The sequence below is a fragment of the Helianthus annuus genome, chromosome 3 (genome assembly GCF_002127325.2).
Source record: "Helianthus annuus cultivar XRQ/B chromosome 3, HanXRQr2.0-SUNRISE, whole genome shotgun sequence".
In the NCBI taxonomy this organism is placed as follows: domain Eukaryota; kingdom Viridiplantae; phylum Streptophyta; class Magnoliopsida; order Asterales; family Asteraceae; genus Helianthus; species Helianthus annuus.
In genome coordinates, this window is record NC_035435.2 from 49,107,052 (window position 1) to 49,115,245 (window position 8,194).

Here is an 8,194-nt window from a genome sequence, read left to right on the forward strand (position 1 = left end):
GCATTGGGTATAAGATCAATATGAAATTCGACTTGACAAACTGGAGGCAAACTAGGCAGTTCATCAGGAAACACCTCTGGATAATCCCGAACAATCGGAATATCCTGAATACTCTTGTTCTTGTTTTTCTCCTCGGTGACATGTGCCAGAAAAGCAACATATCGTTTTCGTAGATAGCTTTGAGCGTTCATACATGACATGAGTTGCAAACCAACAGATGGTTTCTCACCACGAACCTCAAGAATATCACCAGAGGAAAGAGGAATACGAACGATCTTGTCGAAACAAACAACCTCGGCATGCTGTTTGGTTAACCAATCCATCCCCACGATAATGTCGAAACTCCCAAGTTGCATTGGTACGAGGTCGATATGGAAAAGATGGTCATCGAGGTTCAATTGACAACCATGAAGAACAGAATCGAGTACGAGTGGTTTACCAGTAGCAACTTCGACAGATAAGGGCTTCCTCAGTTTAGTTCTAGGTATCGCAAGTAAAGGCTCAAAGGATAACGAAACAAAACTCATATCGACACCAGAATCGAAAAGAACAGACGCAAGTTGATTGTTAACAAGGAACATACCGTTAACAACTTCGTTGTCCGCCCTCGCCTCATTTGCGTTCAAATGGAATTGTGACATCTGTGCTTGTAATCATTGTAAACAGTTCAATTATCAATGAAATAAAGCTATTTGATCCCTATGTTTGTTTGTTTATGTTTGATGTTTTTCATGTTTTGACTTTTATTCGATTTCAAACTCTATATCGCTTCTGGAGAATTATACACAAACTGGTGCGTAAACGTAATCAGTTAAAAGCGACAAACACTCCGAAACATCAATTCATGCTTAACATACCTTAAATAACCTTTACATAACTTAGAAATAAGTTTTGGAGGCTTTGGTATGGGAAAATCCAGTCAATTCGCTTACAGGGACTAAAATTGACAAACTACGAAAGTATGCCGATTTGAACTATAACGAACATTCCGGAACATGATCATAAGTTAAACACACCCTAAATATCCTTTACATAGCTTAGAAATAGGCTTTGAGGGGTTCGGTGTGCTAAAATAAACTTTGTGCTCATTCAGGGACTAAAAGTGTCAAAAAGTGCATAAGTTTGCATTTTCGCGCATAACTTACGTTCTGAATACTTCCGTACATCCAAAAATTTATGTAAGCATTAAAATATTATGTTTTAGTTTTTGTCTTGTCAAAAATCCATTCGTCGCGCAATTTGGACCGTTTTTGCGTCCGTTACGACTTCCGTCGTAATTAACCGAACAACGCAATCGTACGGCCAAACGAACCGACATCCGGCATATTTTTGAGCATGTTTTATGTTCCCTATACTTTAACATCCTTATAGAGCTCAAAAATGGGTTTGACGGGTGCCAAAACACGACTATACGCGCACAGGGGCCAAAACTGTCAAAATGTAAACATAGCTGGTCTGCAGGTCCCTTACGGACCGTATGGGGTTGCTTACGGTCCGTAAGCCTCTCCCAGATCAGCAAAAATGCTTTCCAGCCATTTCCAGCTGTTACACACCTTTACCCATGGTTTCTTGCATCTTGTGGGCAGGTTTTGGATGTCCCATGGTTTTCTAAAACAATGGGCACACATGGAGGGTGGAGATCGAAGCTCGGATTTCAGGAAACGATCCTAACGGTTCTACGAAATTTATAAATACCCCCCATGAATTTACTTCCAACTCACTTGATTTTCTGAGATTTTCTCTAAGTTGGAGTGATTACCACTTCATACCTGAGAAATACTTGGAAATCAATCTTGCGCGGACCTTCTGTAAGTATTCTTTCGCGTTTTTCGTTCGTTTTAGCGTTTAAGTCAAACTGTGTTTGACTTTCTGCATTGACCAGTTTATGGTCAACGCGAAGTTCGTTTGAACTTCATAACGTGAGCGTAATCACGATGGTTATAGTCCCTAGTGACTATACCTACTGATTACCACGTTATCTAGGCTCAGTGACGAGTCGTAGTTTCGGCCAAAATGCGTTTTCTCGCGTATTTTGTAACCAAACTACTCTAGGGTATTAAAACCGTTTGTTTTATTACCAAACCTGTTTTCTAACTTCACTAAACATGTTCTAGCATGTTTAGCTCGTCGCTACTAGTTTTGTGCTTGTCTAAGGGTCGTAAGGTAAGCGATCTAATCAATCGCCTATGCTTACGAACCCGACCCATTTGGTCGATCTTTAGGATCCGACCAAACATATTAGGTGACCATAGTTGTATAGGGAATAACCTTCCGAGGTTATACCTTATGGTCACATCGTTTAACTAGTTGTATGATAGGTAATGTATGTGCCTTAGGTAAATTACCAAAATACCCTTTTTACGCCAAAATTCATTTTAAGCCTATGTAACATAATTTTTGGTATCTAAACTGATTTAACAACAATATTGAACATGTTAAGGCATATCTTGTTTATCATAGGGCTAGTTAGGCATTCCAAACGCGTTTTACGCGAACGACGCGTTAAGGTAGCATAAGCTACCTAAGCGGGTCGTAACGGGTCAAGAGCACTTAGGATAGGTTTCGTCTTAGTACATAGGCTTTGTTAGACCATATTACATAAGTTCCCACACTTATTTAGTTTACGAAACCTCGTACTACCCGATCCTCCGATAGGTCCGTTTATTAATGTAGATACCTATATAGGTGCCGTTTGATTCCGTGATCTTCTAGCATTGCTTGGTGGTTATCCTACGACTTCTAAGCAATCTCAAGTGAGTACATAGTACCCCTCTTTTACTGTTTTCCAAACATTTTGGGGTGAAACACATGTGCCTACTTGTTACTTTCATGCTTTCCGTGTTTTCATGTCATGTACTTGCTATGTTCATTAGTACACTATTAGTACATGATTTCATTATGTTTTTGCTATGTATGTCCATTGTGTGCATACCTAGTACACTTGTTTTACATGACATTTTATGCTATGTATGTTCATCATACTTAGTACATTTGATTTACCATTTTCATGCTATGTATGTTCATCATACTTAGTACATTTGTTTTACATGACATTTCACGCTATGTGTGTACATTTGATTACATACTTAGTGCATTGTTTTTACATGCTTACATCTTGGGTATGACATTTGGTTTGTTTAAGTGGGACCATATACATTCATTAACTTTGATCACGCCGCTCGTTAGTAGGTAGTGGTACCATAGGAATTGACAACTCCCGTTCCTGACATCTGGGTATGTTTGGATGAAAGGAATGACCGAATTCGATTTAACCATAAAAACCGATAGACCTTTAATTTGTTTAAAGGTTTATCACCACAGTCACAAGGCTTGAATGTATGCATTTTCACAATACCGCATAAATGTTTGTATTCAGTATAGCATGCATCTCCACAAAACACAACGTTGATTTAAACTGAGTTTTACTTCAATACTTTGTTTTGTGCATTTTTCACCTATGGTTTAGTTGATACATATTTCACTTACCATACATGACATTTTGTTTACACATGACATGATTAACATTGACATAGACATTTTGACATTGTTACACAAATTACATGATTTACACTTGACGTTAGACATGGTTTTTCGCATAAACATTTTGACATTTGGTTAAACATAAACATGTTTACATTGGTGGTTTGTTTGGGAAAGTGATTTGAGTGACGAGGCGTGTGTAATATGATACAAACATGGTGGATACGCCGCTGGTACTTCCTATATATAAGTGTTTGTATGATATTACGCATCGCAGCGTTGTTTAGATAATTTCAGTTTAGCTATATAACATATTTTCACAATACATTGTTTTACAAACAACTTGTTTTATACAACTTATTTTACTTGGTTATTCATTTAACCATACATTATTCTTTCAAAAATACATATCTACCATCGTTTTTCAAATGATTTACAAACAATACAATCAACAAGGTTCATGACTACATTTCATTAAACATTTTTCTAAAACCTAAGTCATGGATCCTATTTTCACAAAACCTATGTATCTCACAGGCATTTTTATGCTGACGTACCTATTTTCACATGTGTTTCAGGAGCAAATGCATAGGATGATCGTGATACACTAGGGTGGACTTGGACCTTAGTGACGATAAAATGGATCTAGACTAGTTAAAACTTGTTATGTACTTTGTTTTAAGACAATGTAACTTGTGGGTTCTCGTTTGAAACAATGTATTCCACCCTTGGGTGATGAATAAAATATTATTTAAATTACCTTGGTTGTGGAACAATAATTCTGTTACAACACTCCCCGACGTTTCCGCCACTATTTGATGTTTTACGTGGTCGGGGTGTGACAGAAGAGTTGGTATCAGAGCCAATGGTTATAGGGAAGTAGGTTATTAGTAATGCTTTGACCTAGACTATAACCTTTCTAGGACCCCAACACAAGTTGTCTTGTGTTTAGATTTTAAAACATGCACTTCACCTATCCTTAGGTGATCACCAAAACAAGAACCCAGTTTTCTAAAACGATTTTTGAAAAACAATCTTCTGTTTTCAAATGATTTATTATATGGTTTTGAACCCTTTTTGGTTTTTCAATTTGATTTTGGAACTTTATCATTTGTTTTTGAATGATTCTTTTGGCCTTGTGCCTTCCAAGTTTTCAAAATCTCGTCAAAGTTTTGGGTTCTAAATAGTGTGAACACGTGCAAACTGCAAGGGTGAATGTCTGTACCCTGGGTTTTCTGTCTAAGGCTAGAGTGTTCGTACAAATCCACATAATCGGACCAGTCACTCTTACCTGGGAACTCCTGGGGTGAGTGTTCACTTATAGGCGAGCATGTCTTCGCTAAGCATTATTTATGAGCCCATTTACTTTGATTAGTCACTGTGTGTCGTTTGTTTGCTTTGTGATATGGACAAATGACCACCATCCTTGCTTTGTTGATTTTGTTTCGTCTCGTTCTTTTCATCTAATCATCTCACTCGTTTCCTCTCATGTTTTCCTCTTTTTAGCATGCCTCCTCGACGCGAAAATCAGCTACCCAATGCCGAACTGGTAGAAATCATCGCACAGCATATGGCTGCTGCGTTCCCGAATCTTATTGCTCAGTTTAACCAAGCCAACATCAATCAGAACGTTCCTTGTAACTTCAAGAGCTTCAATTCGGCTAAACCACTCAAGTTCAGTGGTACTGAGGGGGCAACTGGGCTACTTCAATGGTTTGAGAGCACTGAGAATACTTTCCGTCATGTTAAGTGTCCTGATAATCGCAAAGTTGAGTTTGCTTCAAGTGTTTTTCAGAAGAGGGCGTTAACATGGTGGAACGGGGTTATGAGAGATCGAGGTGCTGAAGTCGCTTTAGCGCAAACATGGGCTGAATTGAGGACTCTCATGATGAGTGAGTTCTGTCCTCGTCATGAGCTACGAAAGTTGGAAAGGGAGTTTGACGATCTGAAACAGGTTAGTGGTGAGCACCGGGCGTATACTGATAGATATGAAGAGTTGAGTTTGTTATGCCCAACAATGGTCACCCCACTTGACAAGGCTATCGAAAGATACATCGATGGTCTACCTGACTCTGTGCAAGACATCATTACTGGTAGTAAACCTACCACTGTTCGTCAGGCAATCGAACTATCTGCAACGTTGACATAATCGCAGATCAGAAAGGGTAAATTGCATAGGAAGGGTGACAAGGGCAAGAATCAGGCGTCTGACAAAGGGGATAGCAAGAAAGGTAAGAAGGGGAAGGATTCTGGCTCATCAAAGGGCTCCAGGAAGCGAAAGGCTTCCCAAAATTTTGCCATCACTGCCCAACAAAACCAAGCGGCTCCCAATCAGCCAGCGCAGCCTCCCGCAAAGAAGCGATATGAAGGGAATGCACCTTTGTGCAATAGGTGCAATAGTCACCATCAACAGCAACTCCCGTGTCGTTTCTGTACCAACTGTGGAAAATCGGGTCATCTTGCAGAGGTTTGTCGTTCTGCTAGAAATCTAGCCCAACAGGGAGCTTAACTACCTGTTCAACAGCAAGCACAAGCTGCACGACCTCACTATCCTCCTGGCTCGTGCTTTAATTGCGGAGACCTGACCCATTATCGAAACCAGTGTCCAAGGCTGGTTAATGCAAATCCAGTTCAGGCTCAGGCTCGTGGACGAGCTTTTAATATGAATGCTGTTGAGGCGCAAGCAGACAACGAGGTGGTGAACGGTACGTTCTTAGTTAATAATCAACCTGCATCTGTTCTTTTTGATTCAGGGGCCGATAAGAGTTTTGTGTCGTTATCTTTTGAGCCTTTGCTTCGCGTGTCTAGAACGAAACTAGGAAAGCCTTTGACAGTAGAAGTTGCGAATGGTGAGCCCATTGTTCTTGATTCTGTTCTTCGCAACTACCAGTTGAACCTCAACGACCATCTTTTTCCTATTGACCTCACGCCTATGCAACTTGGGAGCTTTGACATCATTGTGGGTATGGATTGGTTAGCCAAGCATCGCGCAGAGGTAGTTTGTTTTGAGAAGATCGTTCGTGTGCCGCTTTCGTCAGGTGAGATACTACAGGTTCGTGGTGAAAAACCTGCTAGTAGCCTCAAGCTTATGGCTTGTTTTCAAGCTCGGAAGTATCTGCGAAAGAACTATGTGGCCTTCTTGGCACATGTTACGGCAGATAAAGGCCAAGGTAAGTCTATTCAAGATATCCCTGTTGTTCGGGATTATCCGAAGCTGTTTCCTGAAGAGTTACCTGGTCTACCCCCAGCACGCCAAGTCGAATTCCGTATTGATCTTATACCTGGTGCAAATCCTATTGCCAGAGCTCCATATCGTCTTGCACCATCTGAGATGCAAGAACTGTCTAAGCAGCTTCAAGAGCTTTCTGACAAAGGTTTTATTCGTCCTAGCTTTTCACCTTGGGGTGCTCCCGTTCTTTTTGTCAAGAAAAAGGATGGATCCTTCAGAATGTGTATCGATTATCGTGAGCTGAATAAGCTTACTATCAAGAATCGATATCCCCTACCTCGCATTGATGATCTCTTTGACCAGTTACAGGGTGCTACTTGCTTTTCGTAGATCGACCTTCGTTCTGGGTATCATCAACTTCGTGTGCATAAAGAGGATATTCCCAAAACAACTTTCCGCACTCGATATGGGCATTATGAGTTCACAGTCATGCCATTCGGGTTGACCAATGCTCCTGCTGTTTTCATGGACTTAATGAATAGGGTTTGTAAGCCTTATTTGGATAAGTTCATCATTGTTTTTATTGATGACATCTTGATTTATTCTAAGACGCGAGCTGATCACGAGCGCCATCTTCGTCTTACTCTGGAACTCCTAAAGAAAGAGCAACTTTTTGCCAAGTTCTCCAAGTGTGAATTTTGGCTTAAGGAAGTTCAATTTTTAGGACATATTGTCAACGAACAAGGTATTCATGTAGATCCCTCCAAGATCAGTGCGATTAAGGATTGAGATACGCCTACTACTCCTACTGAGGTTCGTTCTTTTCTTGGTCTTGCGGGTTATTATCGCCGCTTCATTGAGAACTTCTCAAAGATTGTAGTTCCTCTAACTGCCCTAACTCAGAAGAATAAACCCTTTGAATGGGGTTCTAAGCAAGAAGAAGCATTTCAGACCTTGACGCAGAAGCTTTGTGACGCACCTATTCTCACTTTGCCTGAAGGCAACGATGATTTTGTTGTTTATTGTGATGCATCAAAATTGGGTCTTGGCTGTGTTCTGATGCAAAGGAACAAAGTCATAGCCTACGCATCAAGACAATTGAAGGTACATGAGAGAAACTACACCACTCATGATCTTGAGTTGGGTGCAGTTGTCTTCGCTCTCAAAATCTGGAGACACTATTTGTACGGTACAAAATGCGTGGTTTTCACTGACCACAAAAGTCTTCAACATATCTTCAATCAGAAAGAACTCAACATGAGGCAAAGACATTGGGTCAAACTCCTAAACGACTATGATTGCGAAATTCGCTACCATCCTGGTAAAGCGAATGTTGTGGCTGACGCATTAAGTCGAAAGGAACGTACTATGCTTCATTGTGTTCGTGTTCAATCTGCTGTTCAAGCTCGATCTGATATCCAAGCACGCATTACTTAGGCTCAACAGGCTTGTGTTTCACAAGACTTGATGGGTAAGGAATTACCCTATCACATTAAGCCTGATCTTGTGCTGAAGGAAGATGGATCATATTATTTCATGGACCGT